The following is a 14,188-nucleotide window of genomic DNA, read 5'->3' as shown; positions in this document are numbered from 1 at the left end:
ATTCCTTCTGCAGTTTGTTCCAGGCCGAGGGTGCTAAATGGACAAAAGCTCTTTTACCAAGTTCAGTTCGGGCAAATGGAACAGAAAGCAACAAGTAACCATGCGGACGAAGAGAATACCGACCAGCATGTTTCATTACAAGCAGGGAACATATATAAGAAGGCAGCAACCCAAGTATCGCCTTATATATAAAACTGTATAAATGAGAGTTCCTCCGACTTACCAAAGCAGGCCATCCTACCTGAGAGTATAACTCACAGTGGTGAGTCTGAAATTTACAGTTAGTGATGAACCTCAGAGAAGCATGATACACAGAATCAACCATTCGAAGACATTGAGCAGAAGCATTCATATATAGAATATCACCATAATCCAGCACAGGCAAGAATGTTGCAGCAACAAGCCGCTTCTTTGTATTAAAAGAGAAACACAACTTATTTTGAAAATAAAATCTCAGTTTTAACTTCAGGTTTTTCACAAGATTCTCTACATGTGGTTTGAAGGTAAGCGAGTCATCAATTAAGATTCCCAGATATTTATAGGTGTGAACCAACTCTATTTTATTACCTTCAAGAGTGGTTACTGATGGGATTGTTTGGGCTCGTCTCCTTGATTTAGAAAACAACATGAGCTTTGTTTTGTCTGCGTTGAGAACAAGTTTAAGCTGATGTAATGAGTGCTGGACAGCAGAAAAGGCTTTCTGCAAGGAGTCGATGGCTTGGACAAGAGTTGAACCACAGCTGTAAATAACTGTATCATCAGCATAGAAGTGCAAGTTTGCATCTGGCACATGTAGACTAAGATTGTTTACGTAAATGATAAATAGAAGGGGACCTAATACAGAACCCTGTGGCACTCCGCTGTGCACTGTAACAAAGTCAGAACATAGACCGTCAGATATATACATGATATATACATGAGTGCAGGTGGTGATCAGTGCCAAACATGGAATGATGCAGTGAACACAGCGTAGGGTCATGTGTTAGTGGTGGGAACAGTCATACGGTTATTGTTCATGTGTCCGACAGCAGAGGGGAAGAAACTGTTCTTATGGCGAGAGGTTCTGGTGCGAATGGACCGGAGCCTCCTGCCTGAGGGGAGCAGGTCAAACAGACTGTGTCCAGGGTGAGAAGGGTCAGCTGAGATCCGAGCTGCACGCCGCAGTGTCCTGGAGGTTATAGGCTACGTCCACACGTACACGGGTATTTTTGAAAACGGAGATTTTCCGTTTCCGTTTTAAAAAATAATCCCGTCCATACGTAAACGCAGAAATGAAGGAAAACGCTGCTAGGAACATGCCAAAGCAGCAGGTGGCGATATATTCCTAACCGTGCAGAAATGTTGGCCAATCAGAAGTCTAGAAGCCTCGGTGGGAAAAATTAAACAAAGCTGGGGCATAGAAGCAGAACCGAGTGGTATGTGTGGAGGGACAGTAACGGTGTGTGTATATGTAAGCATTTAAACACTGCAGAGAGCACAATTAACAGTAACAGTATTGTAGAAATTCATTTCACCGAAACAATAACGTGGCGCACAGTGTGACGTCAAAAAATGCGCACACCTTTGACGCTGCATTTTCTCCGTTTTTCTCGTCCACACGTAAATGCAAAAACTGAGTTTTCAAAAATATCCACCCTGGCCGGAGTTTTTAAAAATCTCCGTTTTCAGTGACCAAAAACGCCATTTACGTGTGGACAAAAGGTGCAAACGCATAGAAAAATCTGCGTTTTTAAAGATACCCGGGTACGTGTGGACGTAGCCATAATTTTACCTGCATGTTTACATTTTATAGGCCTTATTCATTTAAGGTATGTTGATGAGTAAAGAAATGAAAGTTATCAATAAATATAGTGGAAAAAATGCATTACGCCTTAATTTAAATAAGATGGCTTGACATTCTCCACATGTGCTTTATTTTTAAAGCTGAGCAAAAAAACACTCCTCTTTTACTTATCTGTGCTAACATGGAAATAACCAGCTATGCTGTTTCACTAATCTGACATGAAGCTACATAAAACACAATATGAGAAAACTGTAAACACAGTAGAACAAATATAACTCAGATCTTCTGCACGCCACTGTGAGCTGTTCCAACAAATATAAACTTTGGGGCTGCAAACCCAGAACTTCTTTGACATGCCCCTTTGGAGTCATGCAAGACAATATGAATCATGTACACTGCTCAAGAAAATGAAAGGAACACTTGTTAATCAGAGTACTGCATCAAGTCAGTGAAACAGCTCAGGTATTGATTTGGTCAGTTAAGTAGCAAAGGGGGGTTGTTAATCAGTTTCAGCTGCTTTGGTGTTAATAAAATGAACAACAACCTTTAATTAATTTTGTTCTTTTGTAAGGTGACCTTGGGTTTTTGAAAAGGCACCCTCAAAGAAAATTTATTATTATTATTATTATTATTATTATTATTAACAACAGGTGCACTACAAGGGCAACCCCCAAAACCTCTGACATTTTCCCTGATTGACATCTTTTCTGATTGTGTTTTCACTGGATTTGAATTTGACTAGAATCAGTGTCAGTACTAACACGAGGTGATGTCTGGACCCCACAGTGGTTGTGGAGGTACTCCAGCTCCTCCAGGATGGCACATCAATACATGCCATAGCCAGAAGGTTTGCTGTGTCTCCCGGCACAGTTTCAAGGGCGTGGGGGAGATTTCAGAAGGCAGACAGTTACTCTAGGAGAGCTGGCCGTAGAAGGTCCTTAACCCATCAACAGGACCAGTATCTGCCCCTTTGTGCAAGGAGGAACAGGATGAGCACTGCCAGAGCTACAAAAAGACCTCCAGCAGGAGACTGGTGTGAATGTCTCTGACCAAACAATTAGAAACAGGCTTCATGAGTATGGGCCCATCGTCCATTAGTGGGCACTGTGCTCACTGCCTAGCACTGTGGAGACTGAGGTCCATTACTGGCACCCTTTGCTTTTTACAAATGAGAGCAGGTTCACCCTGAGCACATGTAACAGATGTGAAAAGGTCTGGAGAAGCCATGGAGATCCTTGGAGGGACACATAGACCTCCATGTATAGGCAATGGCACCACGACTGCCATTATTTATTAGGAGGAAATCCTTGGACCCATTGTCAGACCCTTCTCTGGTGCAGTGGGTCCTGGGTTCTTCCTGGTGCATGGTAATGCCTGGCCTCAGGCATTACCTGCCTGGATGAAGGAATTGAAACCATTGACTGAACCCCATGCACGCCTCACATAAGTCCAATAGGATGTACATACAAGCATATGGAGGCCATACAAACTACTCTGTTGCTGCAATAAAATTTTGACAAAATAAATCGCATCATTGTTCCACTTTTTCTTTAAATTCCACCCTGATAGTTTTTATTTTCATCAAACAGTGTGGTATCCTTTTGTTCCTAACACAATTAGCCTGTCCTTATCAGTATATGTATATCAGTATATCTGTCTCTCCTGTGCTGGGTCTGGAAGACAGGTTTTTGATAGATAGTGGTGGGGATGGGCTCTAGTCTCAGTAGTATTAGGATGACCAGGTGTCCCACTATATATGGGACTACAGAGCATTTCAATTCCTCATTTCTTCTTCCACATACTGAGGCAATGTAATCAATTTTTAAATTTTTTTTACCTGTGTGGCTATGCAGGTTAACTGATCACCACTTTGTGCTGTCCCAAATATTGCAAGGCACCACAAAATCATAAAGCATGCAGATTTTAGCAGAACTGCACAGATGCGACTACGAGGAAAATGAAACCAAGCTACAACAAAGATGACTTATGACCGGGCGAAGTCAGTGGAAGATGATTTTCAGACCTTTTCCCTTTTTACCCAGAGTTATTTTTCAATTTCACACAGGCACAGTATAACAGAGCACAGCTGAGTCTCACATATTACGTTATAGATATTAAAATTTCAGACTTCCTCTTAGCATAGGTGATGTATCATATAGTCAGAACTCAGTTTGATGGTATTTTTTTCCAGGGAAAAAAAATCTATATTTTAATTGTAATTACTATTATTTTCAGTATTTGATATCATAAAAATTATAATGTTATTAAAATGCGATGTACTTTTTTCAAATAAATTCAAATAAAAACAATTCAAATTATTGCAATTTTGTAAATCTCGTGTGTTTAGACCATTCAGGCTCAGCAAGACAAACAGAATTCCTGTGAAATTACAAAAGTACATTTTCAAATAAATAACACCTGCAAGGAACTCCATAAACAGGACAGGCACAAACAGGGATTTACATCCAATGAAGGACAATTTAAATGTTTCCCTCTCATTCATATTTGAACAGCATCCCCACCAGAAGAGTTCAGTGTCCCTCTCTCCTCCTCCTCCTCCTTCTCCCATTATAAAACCTGCTCACTCCGAGTCTTGGGAATAATGTCTGTCACCGTTTGGGGGGCTGGGGAGAGCTTTAACCCGGTCACAACGTGGGGAAGTTGCGCACGGGTTCTTCTGCGTTGCCATGGGTTTTTTGTGAAACCTATTGAGTACGATAGGGTCCCTTCTTTTCTTTGAGTCTGTCATTGTGGAGGTGGAGGAGAAGGAGGAGGAAACCGCTATTACTTTTTTACCCTTTTTACAGAGGCGCAGAGAGGAGGAGGAGGAAGAAGAGGAGAGGGGAGCAATAGTAGCATCCAAAGGAGGAGGACGAGGAAGAGGAGAAGAGGAGGAGGAGGGGTGGTACTCCGCTACACACCAACTGCGAGGCACGGCGGCAGCGTTACGTTGACAGTTAACACTCCCTCTGCCTTCTTCCTCCAGCGGTGGACACAATTCAACTTTGTGAACGGCTGTCTGGACATGAGTAGCACCTGAAGGTGAGTTCTTTTTAAAAAAAATTCTTCTTTTTTCACTTTGCTTCGAAAAGCAAATCGCGTTTTTCCCCTCCTTTGACTTTTTAGTTGTGACACTTGTTAGAAATGTTTGCTAGCTTGCGCACGCGGAGCTCCCCGGTTGTTATAGTGATATACAGCAGATACCTGCACGGGCTCTATATGGCAGGTGCTTGGAAATGCCAGTTTAAAGAAGAAGAAGAAGTAGAGGAAGGAAATAAAGAAAGAAGGCAAATGTAGGAAAAGATGGATTTGGGATGGAATTGGGAAGTGTTGTCACGACTGCTTTGGGAGAATGTTTCATGAGTGGAATAATAACTACAGGTGCAGTTTAGAGTAATAGAAATGGTGTTGCTAGCTACCTTTGCTTCAGCCCCTTTTTAAATCACGTCCGTTGTATGCCGAGAGAGAGAGTTACTGCTTGTGAATTAATGCCTTTCTTATTTGTATGACAGCCTGAGGTAAAAAAAAAAAAAATTCACTGGAGATCACACACACACACACACACACACACACACACACACACACACACACACACACACACACACACCATCCTTCTTATTTACCACTACACTGGCCATAACACAGGGCTGATCTGAGCCTGCATATCACTGGCTTGCATGCTGAGTGCTGAACTGCAGAAGGGAATCACACCTTGTCACCCAGCATGGTGAATCTCATTCTTAGAGGGCAAAAAAGTGCTTTTGCATGTGATATGAGAGTCATTTGCCTGGTATGTGGAGTAGGAATAAAGGTGCATGTGCTCTGAAGTGTAGACTTGAATGCAGAGGACCTGTACAGAAGGTTAACTGGTGTCACATTGGACATTCAAACTCTGTAAAAGGCTGTAGAAAACGAAATAAAATAAAACACCCTAGGTTTCTCTAATCTCGTTCTGCTCTTACGGGAAGTGGCTCCTCATTACGTGCGTTAGATATGTGATGCGTGATTGGCATAACTGATTAGACTTTAATCTGTGTGATTAAAATCACATTACAGTCACATTTTAAACCAAGGGCAGTCGTTGCTTGTGTGCCTCATTGTGTTTGCTGCACGTATGAACCGACTGTGTCTCACGTGGCGGGTATGAGGATTCCCTTAGTGTGAATATTTACGAGGTATGCAAATGTACTAAACTCCTGTGTGGAAGTGCAGCGATTTCAAATGTAGTGTTGTTTTCTGGGTCCCCCCCCACCCTTGTAGATGATGCCTTTGAGGGAATCCCAGGAAACAGAACTGTTCCGTAGCTTACCCATAATTTGATATTTTTAATTCCTTTTGATCGTTGTCTTGTATTGTTCGCAGAACAGTCGATGCAACCCATATTGTCTGCACATTTGTAATGAAAAAAGGAAAAAAACAACAACCATGCACACTAAACACTGCCACTTTTGTTTGTTTTCGGGGTGCTGCTACTTCTTATCCTGGTCCCGTTGCTTAGTGTTCAACGCAAAGACCTTGTGAAGGTCAAACTGCCATTAGTGAGTTTAATCAAATCCAGCTGCAGATCCTATTCATGCTGCCCACCCCCCTTCATCCCAGCACATAGCTTCTCCGGTGTTCTCACACATCAGGTAAGTTGTCTAAATTTCATTTCTAGGCCAAAGACAAGAGGCTCTAATGGCACTTGTCATCACACGTGGTTTCCCCCCTCAGCTTCTCTGTATTCAGGGCAGTGGTGCTTTGTGTCCAGAAGTAGGTCGAATGCTTCTCACCAAACAATTTGAACGATCGCCAGTAATTGGACAAGCAAAGTGTCGACCATCTCCCAGCCGGTCCATGTCAGCCAGCGCCCCCCACCAGCCCCTGCCATCCTGTCTCCGCACCACTTAATATTCAGCTCCAACCTGGCACATTTCATGGAGCTTTTTCATCCTTTTAATCATTTTGATTGCTAAATGCAGCAAACAGAACATCCTTTGTGGCCGCAGACGGGCTCATTCTTAAAACGGCCTTGCAAGCTCAGCTGACTGAGTGTTTACAATGCAGTTTCCGCAAAACTGTTTAAATAAAACTTCCACCTGCACATCAGTGCTTGGTATTGCACAGGAACACCTGAGCTTCCAACTTTGTTGTGTTTGTCATCGGATTTTGCTCAAACTGGCAGTGCCATTAAAGGCAGGAAGTGCATTGAAAACATGAAAGACAAGAGACAAGCTATGATTTTTGTCTTTACCTGTTCATACAGGTGTGTGTTTGCCTTGGAGCTGAAATGTTTGCACTGATGGCATGTGTGTGTCTGTGTGTATGCATGTTGTATCGTCCTGTGTACAGCGGGAGGGAAATGAGGGGGCTGAGAGTTAAAAGGGGAAAGAAACAGAGAGTCCTTTCTTTTGTACCCAGGCCGTATTCACCTGGCCTTTATAGAGCAGACTGAAACAAGCCGAGATGCTGTGTGTGACTGAGGCGAATCAGCCTTTATTTCAAATATTTGATCCAAAAAGAGTTTTGACTCTGACACATTCTTTCACATAATCTTTGCTTTTTAAGCACTCTGAAGTGTTTACCTGTGTCTCATCCATGCAGTCTGCAGTAGATGCATTTCACCAGCATCAGAGCTGTAATTTTGGGCTGTAATTCAGTCCTGTCGGATGGAATCTGGAGTATCAGATGGCTGTAAGAGATTAGTGAAAGCAGCCTGACAGCAGCGAGCAGGAGTGAATAGCTGTATCAGACTAATTGTCCATTTTAGCTGCCCTTTTATCACCCTATCTAGAATGTGTTGCTAGTCGAGATGCAAAACAAAAAAAGTGCCTGTTGGAACAAGTACGATGCAAAGGGAAAACCCAAAGTCTGATAACAACAAGCATTACAATGATATACCTGGCGGCGTTAAGATGTTCAAATATGTTTTCCCGGAAGAGGCTGGCAGACGTGTAGAGAAGGTGTGGAGCCTAGCAAGTACCCAGGCCCTAATTGAGGTTCAGCTCAGGCTCCACCACTACAAGCAATTACACTGACGACTTGTGCTCCCTGTGCTTCAGGCAGAGTTGAGAGTGCTGCAGCATAGCCGTACCTGAGCCCTGCTCTTTCATGTTTGTCACCGATGACAGCCAGAAAGGCACATTCCAGCCAGTAAGTTCTGGAAATGTGTCTGGTTACATGAAATATTCATTTCCTTTTCCTGCTCTCCAGCAATGTGCGTATTTATTTACCAGATTTTCTTTTTTATGATTCCCACGATTGGCTCAGAGAGGAGATGTAGGGGGGAGGAGGGCTTGAATTCTTATTATTTTTCCCCCTCCATGCAGCCTCCGATGGGGGATGAAGGTGAAAAGATAAGAGGTGCTGATCATCAGAATCAAGGTTTATTTCTTATTTAACAGGCCACTGCATCATCAGGACCAGTGGGCGAACATGATCAATGCCTTCTCGCACTGCACGGACAATTAATCAGGAAACACTGAAGGACAAACCCGTAGAGAGGTCAATGTTATCTTGAATGTTCAGTTCTACTTTTTTCTTTTTTGTGTGCAAAAGAAGTGAATAAGAGGGCGGGAGCAGGCGATGTGCTTCAGGCTCATCCCTGTCTGGAGGTTCAGTTTGGCCCGTCATTGCTCCTTTTTTCTGTGCTGCCGAGGCTGTTTTCTCACAAATGGAACATTTTACCCAGACATTGTTATTTGCTGCCAGCCCCAGAGCTTGCAGTGCTTTCATATCTTTCATAGTGTTTTCTGTTTACATGCCATAATTCAGAAAAAATGTCCCATCATTGTTATGTACAAGCGTTTACACGCATCTTTCATTTGTATTGTTATTATCCTCACCTCCAGGCTGTTTGTCAGTGTGCTTTTCATGGGAATTTCTTTTCCTTCTCTGCTGGAATCAGAGCAAAGACAGCGTCATGTAGTGTTCTTCTGTGTCGTCTGGCTTCACAATTGTAATTTTTATGTTGAATTAATCAACTTAGATTAGGCTCACATGAAAACCATGGCCAGTAATGAGAACCAGTAAAGAGGATGTTTTACGAGAGGAATTCTAATCCTAATGTGCATTGCTGTCAGCTCTAAACTAATTTTTCCAATCTCATTGTCCTGTTTTTTTTTTGCATGCCTGCTCAGAATTTTAGTGTCGCCTCTGGATCATGGGGTACATATCCATGCAAATTCAATGTTTATGTTAAAAACCTTGGCGAAAAGGGCAACACAACCATAAGATTCTCCAAGGAACAACGAACATGACAGATATGCCTCAAATAGCAAGAAGTTATTGCCCTTAAGTCAGTGAGAGTCAGGGATGATTTCCATTTCAATTGCAGTCTCAATTTGGGATAAGTCATGCATACAGAGGTAAGACGAACAAAGAGCTTAGGAATAAAAGTGACAAATGAAGAGAATGGAACAGAAGAGCCTGGTATCATTGGCTTTGTGTCCCATGAAGGGTATTGTGTGGATAAGGTTACAAGGGGACCCTTGGGACATGAAAGTGAAGGGCACCAACGATGAGGAAGGACACGTTTGACAAGCAGGGGACACAGAGGGCATACTGGGCTCAATATGAAACACACCTCAGACTATGATTCTGTGACTCGTGTCAGTAAATTTGTTGGGGTTATCTCTCAAAATTGCTTGTGTTGTCTAAAGAAAAGTCCCCAGAACTTTATTCGGTTTATAGTCATATAAAACAAAGCAGCAGATCCTCACGTTTTGATACGCTGACAGTAAAAATCCATAATAAATCTATGATGAAGGATTATGAAAACAAAAACCCTACAGTATTATATGAATCATGCAATCCGATTGTTCAGTCTGACGTCACTAGCCGTGTCTGGGCCTAAACTCCGCTGCAGGTCCATATATCAAACGATCACTATGGCATTACTGAGAGTTGAAAAACTGTCTAAAGTCTTTCATCTTTAATAAAATGATCAGCGTTCTGCTCTACCAGGTGTAACAATTGAGTTTAACATCCAGGCATCCATGAAAACGGAATTTATGACATTTAACGGAGTTAGAAGTTAGCAGGAAGTTAGCTCGCTAGCTTCTATCTAAATACAATATAGCATGTCCTGACTGCGGGGTTTTGGAAACAAATTAAAACGTACAGCTCTGCTATCACTTCCAGCATAAATGAAGACAGAAAACTAAACAGCAGTGACGTTTGTAGGGTTACTGAAGTTTGGCTAGCTGGTGTATAATGATGTGCTACGTGACCGCTAGCGACACAGCTATGTTAGCATAATATAAACAAGCTAACTTTTTTTCCACTCGATAAAAGTTAACGTGAGTGTTCTCGGTGGTCAGGAACAAATGTAATCGCATGGCAGGATGCTGTAAAAGGACCAAACTTCAGCCAGGAGAACAACTGAGATAATCCATCCACAATACGAGGTTAGTCATTCATATACTGCTGCATGGGCTGGGCTGTAGCTACATCCTAAGGTTTTAAAAACTGAGCTTAAATAAATGATTAGCGGTAATAAAAGCCGAGGGAGGTCAACAGGGATCACTGACTGTTTTAGGAGCTTTTTGAGATCAAATAGAAGAAAATACATAATATTAAACATGTTAACAACACAAAAGCCATATTAAACGCAGACTACTTTAGACCTGGAAGTAGGATTCGTCACGTCATCACTGAACAACCGGATTAAGACGAATATTACTTTCATATTTTTCTCCATCACAATACTGAAGCATCCTCCCCATGTAATCCTTCGATAACACTTATGTTCTATTTAGTGAGATTTCGATTTTTTCTACTTCCTTTGTGTTGTATCCAATGTTTTGTCTACTGTTGCAGCTTTTCTCTATTCGCCTGTGTTTTCTTCAGTACATTTGACCTTTCAAGGTCACCATATGCTAATACATCTGGGGTTAGGGTAGGTTGAGGATTTGGCTAATGCCCACACATTTTCACCTATTTGGAAAACATTTTAGAGAAAAATATGAATGGCAATCAAAGTCATTCAGCACAGCCTAGTTTGCTTTGTTAAATTAAGCCGTATCTTTAAACAAATAGAGGGTCAGTTTCTTTTGCTGTGCCCCAAATTCTGTCTGCATATTCAGGAAAAATCCAATATTTCATGTAGTACTGTAGAAATTGTAAAGGAGGTCTCTTTAAAAGTATGTGTTTGTTTGACAGGGTGTACTGTGAGGGCAGCAGTGCTGTATTTCCAGATGCTTCCCCTGGGACCTCATTACATTGTGTGGGGCTCTGTTGGGTACTGTAAGTGGACTGTTGGGAGTCCCAAGCCGGTGCAGCCCCATGTATGATGATTTGGTGTGAACATACAATACAGTGTCTGCTCTGCATATTAAGAGCCTATTTACTGGCCCATTGGGGCCTGGAGTCAAGCACAGTAGCATCATCCAAATGGAAGATTAGAGAGCAGATCAGGCACGATTAGAATCGTGGAATAAAGAGGCAGGGCTGCGTGGTCAATTTTCTAAGTGGGCTAACACACGAGCAAAGACTTTAATCCTTTTCTGTTTTCTGTTGCACCATTTAATTTGGTCTATTTTTCCAAATTGCCATTTGGGTCGGTTCAAAGGTGGGGAATGTCCCAGCTGTTTCATACTGACATGGATACAATATTTCATATATATTTTCACATTTTAAAAATCTGATGAGGCATATGCTGTGGTGGTTCTTTTTGTGTTGACTTCTTAATACTAATTCATGTTTTCTGCAGTTTTTGAAGGTTGTGATATTTCTAAAAGTCTTTGCAGTTGCCCTTCAGGGTGTTACACAGAGAGCCAAAACTCAGCATGTCTATTTCTTAATGCACTCTCCCCACAGATAGAGCAAATGATGAGTGAAAGAATCTTGCCAAGCTGGTACGGGTCCAAATTAATTCATCAGCTTGGGGGAGCTCTGAACTCCATTTTTACAAGTGTGACCCACAGACCTCAAGCTACGAACTGCAGACCTCCTTGACCTCATTATTTTTAAAGCTCCAGATTGTTGAGGGTAGAAACCAAATGTGCTTCTTACAGAGCACATTTTTATGGCCGCGTATTGGATTGCAAACGATCTCACTTTATAACGTTTTCTGTAGCTTACAGTGGAGTTCTAACAAGTATCAAGGGGAGGTTTTTTGCTGATAAAGTAAGACCAGTCACTGGGACTCATTCTGTTTAGGTGTAGCTATTAGAATGTTTAGACATAAAGAAAATAGCTTGGTGCTAAATTACTAAACATTTTAGTCACAAATTGACTCATTTGGAGACATAAGAGGGCAGTGGTAGGGGTAAGTACAGTTTAATTGCATTAGCTAATCAGTGTTATGCAGACTTTCCTAAACACAGCTACAAGAGTGTAGCGCTCATTATGAAATGCCAACCAGATTAGCAGCCACTATAATTGGAAGTGTTTTCTTTTTAGAAAATGGTATGCAAACACTTTAATGTTGAAGTTGGGATCTCTTTGTAGACAGTAGAGGTGGTAGATAAGACTATTGGGTAACTTTAGGATCAGAGTGAATTTTTAGGGAATGTTGGACATTGTTTATTTGAACCTTTATTTCTTATTTGTGCCATAGTTGAAAATATTCACAAATATTACATTTTCCACAGTTAGTTGTATCCAAAACGCTCCATACAAGGCTTTCAGATCTTTTTCTTCAAATAGCATCCATGGTTCATAGAAATGCAGCTGCAGGATCTATCCTTTGTGCACTGGCTGTTGTTCGAACTGCACTTTTTCAAACACAGAAAGGCAAACATAAAATATTGGTATGGAACTTTTACATTAAAAGCAAAATGCACAACAGAAGAAGGAAAATTCGAATTACATCCTTCTGTCACAGAGGAAATACATGATTAACAGCCACATGGTAATTCACAGTGATGAACTGCAGATGTATTTGAAAAGGAAGCAGATGTTTGCCTCAGATTAATGCTGATGTTGAGAGGAACAAATACTTTACAGATAAAAACATTGCCCTGCAGTTAGAGCTGGGCGATATGAGATTTTTTCATATCACGATATGTTTTTTTCATTTCAGGCGATAACGATATCTATCACGATATAAGCCAAATAACTATATTTGTAAGATTTAAATGTGCCGTTGCTCACAAGTAAAATGTGAAATAGTCAGCAGCTTGTTTTTATTTAAATATTTATTTCCCATAATAAGTTCAACAGGGTAGATGTACTTAAGGAACATGAGACTTTTTCAGATAAATAAAGGCAAATATTGCAAACTACACAAAAGGCAGCCGCTAAAGCGTTTAAGTTTCAAAATAGAACAAACGAAACAGACTAAATTGTCAATTCCACTTAGAAACAAAATATTAATTCTAAAAATAAATCTTAGTTTGTTTTACAGAAGAACAGACAAAACTGACTAACTTTTGTCAATATCAAATAAACTGAGAACTAAAAGGAAATTCTCAATCTCTCCTTGTTGTATAGCTTAGCTTTTCAAACAGTTTTAACAGTTACTTTAGTCTGACAAAAGCCGAATGACGAATTAGCGCTTCCAGTCAGAGACTGAGGCTACGTCCACACGTACACGGGTATTTTTGAAAACGGAGATTTTCCGTTTCCGTTTTAAAAAATAATCCCGTCTACACATAAAGGCAGAAATGAAGGAAAACGCTGCTATGAACATGCCAAAGCAGCAGGTAGCGCTAGATTCCTAACCGTGCAGAAATGTTGGCCAATCAGAAGTCTAGAAGCCTCGGTGGGAAAAAGTAAACAAAGCTGGGGCATAGAAGCAGAACCGAGTCGTATGTGTGGACGGACAGTAACTGTGTGTATATGTAAGCATTTAAACACTGCAGAGAGTAGAATTAACAGTAACACTATTGTAGAAATTCATTTCACCGAAACAATAACGTGGCGCACAGTGTGACGCATGCACCAGTTTATTGTATTTCCAGACTTGCTTTCGGCACAATTTACAGTGCACGCTACTCTGTTTTTTGTCAGACTTGAAATAGCCGAAATACCTTCACACTACGGAACTTCTATGGCTCTTCCGTTCGACAATCTCTCCGGCATTGGAACCGTCATCTGTTTTCTCTTCGGTCACGCTCGGTTGATTTTTCTAGTCGGCGCACTCATTTCCTCGATTACGCGCTGGCTCCCAAACAAACACACGTGCGGCTTGGCACTTGTGCTGTACGTAACAAGTCACGCGACGTGACGCTGCGGCTGTGATTGGTTCGGCTCTGCGCTACTTAATTTGGATTGGCTGACCTTTTTTTTTTTTTTTTTTTTTTTTTTAAGAGGACAAGAGCGGCGAGGTCTATCGCGATAGCTTAATTTCTCTATCGAGTAAAAGTTATATCGCGATACATATCGTTATCGTTCTATCGCCCAGCTCTACCTGCAGTCTAGTAATTAGCTCTTATTGCTTGCCTGCCTACATTCATCAGTGCAGAATCCCTTATCTAGGGT

At 41.4% G+C, this 14,188-nt stretch overlaps 1 protein-coding gene across 5 annotated transcripts in view; it reads left to right on the top strand.

Moving 5' to 3' along the window:
• Positions 1 to 4,425: 4,425 nt before the first annotated feature.
• Positions 4,426 to 14,188, top strand: part of chl1b (cell adhesion molecule L1-like b) — an 80,770-nt gene continuing 71,007 nt past the window's right edge. For 2 of the 5 annotated variants that reach the window (XM_086291360.1, XM_086291357.1), the window contains exon 1: positions 4,427 to 4,825. The gene's annotated coding sequence lies outside the window, so the exon portion shown is untranslated. Of the gene's footprint in view, positions 4,826 to 14,188 lie in introns of all 5 variants that reach the window. The other 3 variants (XM_086291358.1, XM_086291359.1, XM_086291365.1) reach the window with 3 other exon arrangements.

Source organism: Aulonocara sp. 'chitande type north' Nkhata Bay, linkage group LG5 (assembly GCF_057382095.1).
Source record: "Aulonocara sp. 'chitande type north' Nkhata Bay isolate Kocher_YH1m ecotype deep benthic linkage group LG5, A_spYH_male_GT1.1, whole genome shotgun sequence".
NCBI classification, from domain to species: Eukaryota; Metazoa; Chordata; class Actinopteri; order Cichliformes; family Cichlidae; genus Aulonocara; species Aulonocara sp. 'chitande type north' Nkhata Bay.
This window is presented reverse-complemented; position numbering and strand designations above follow the sequence as displayed.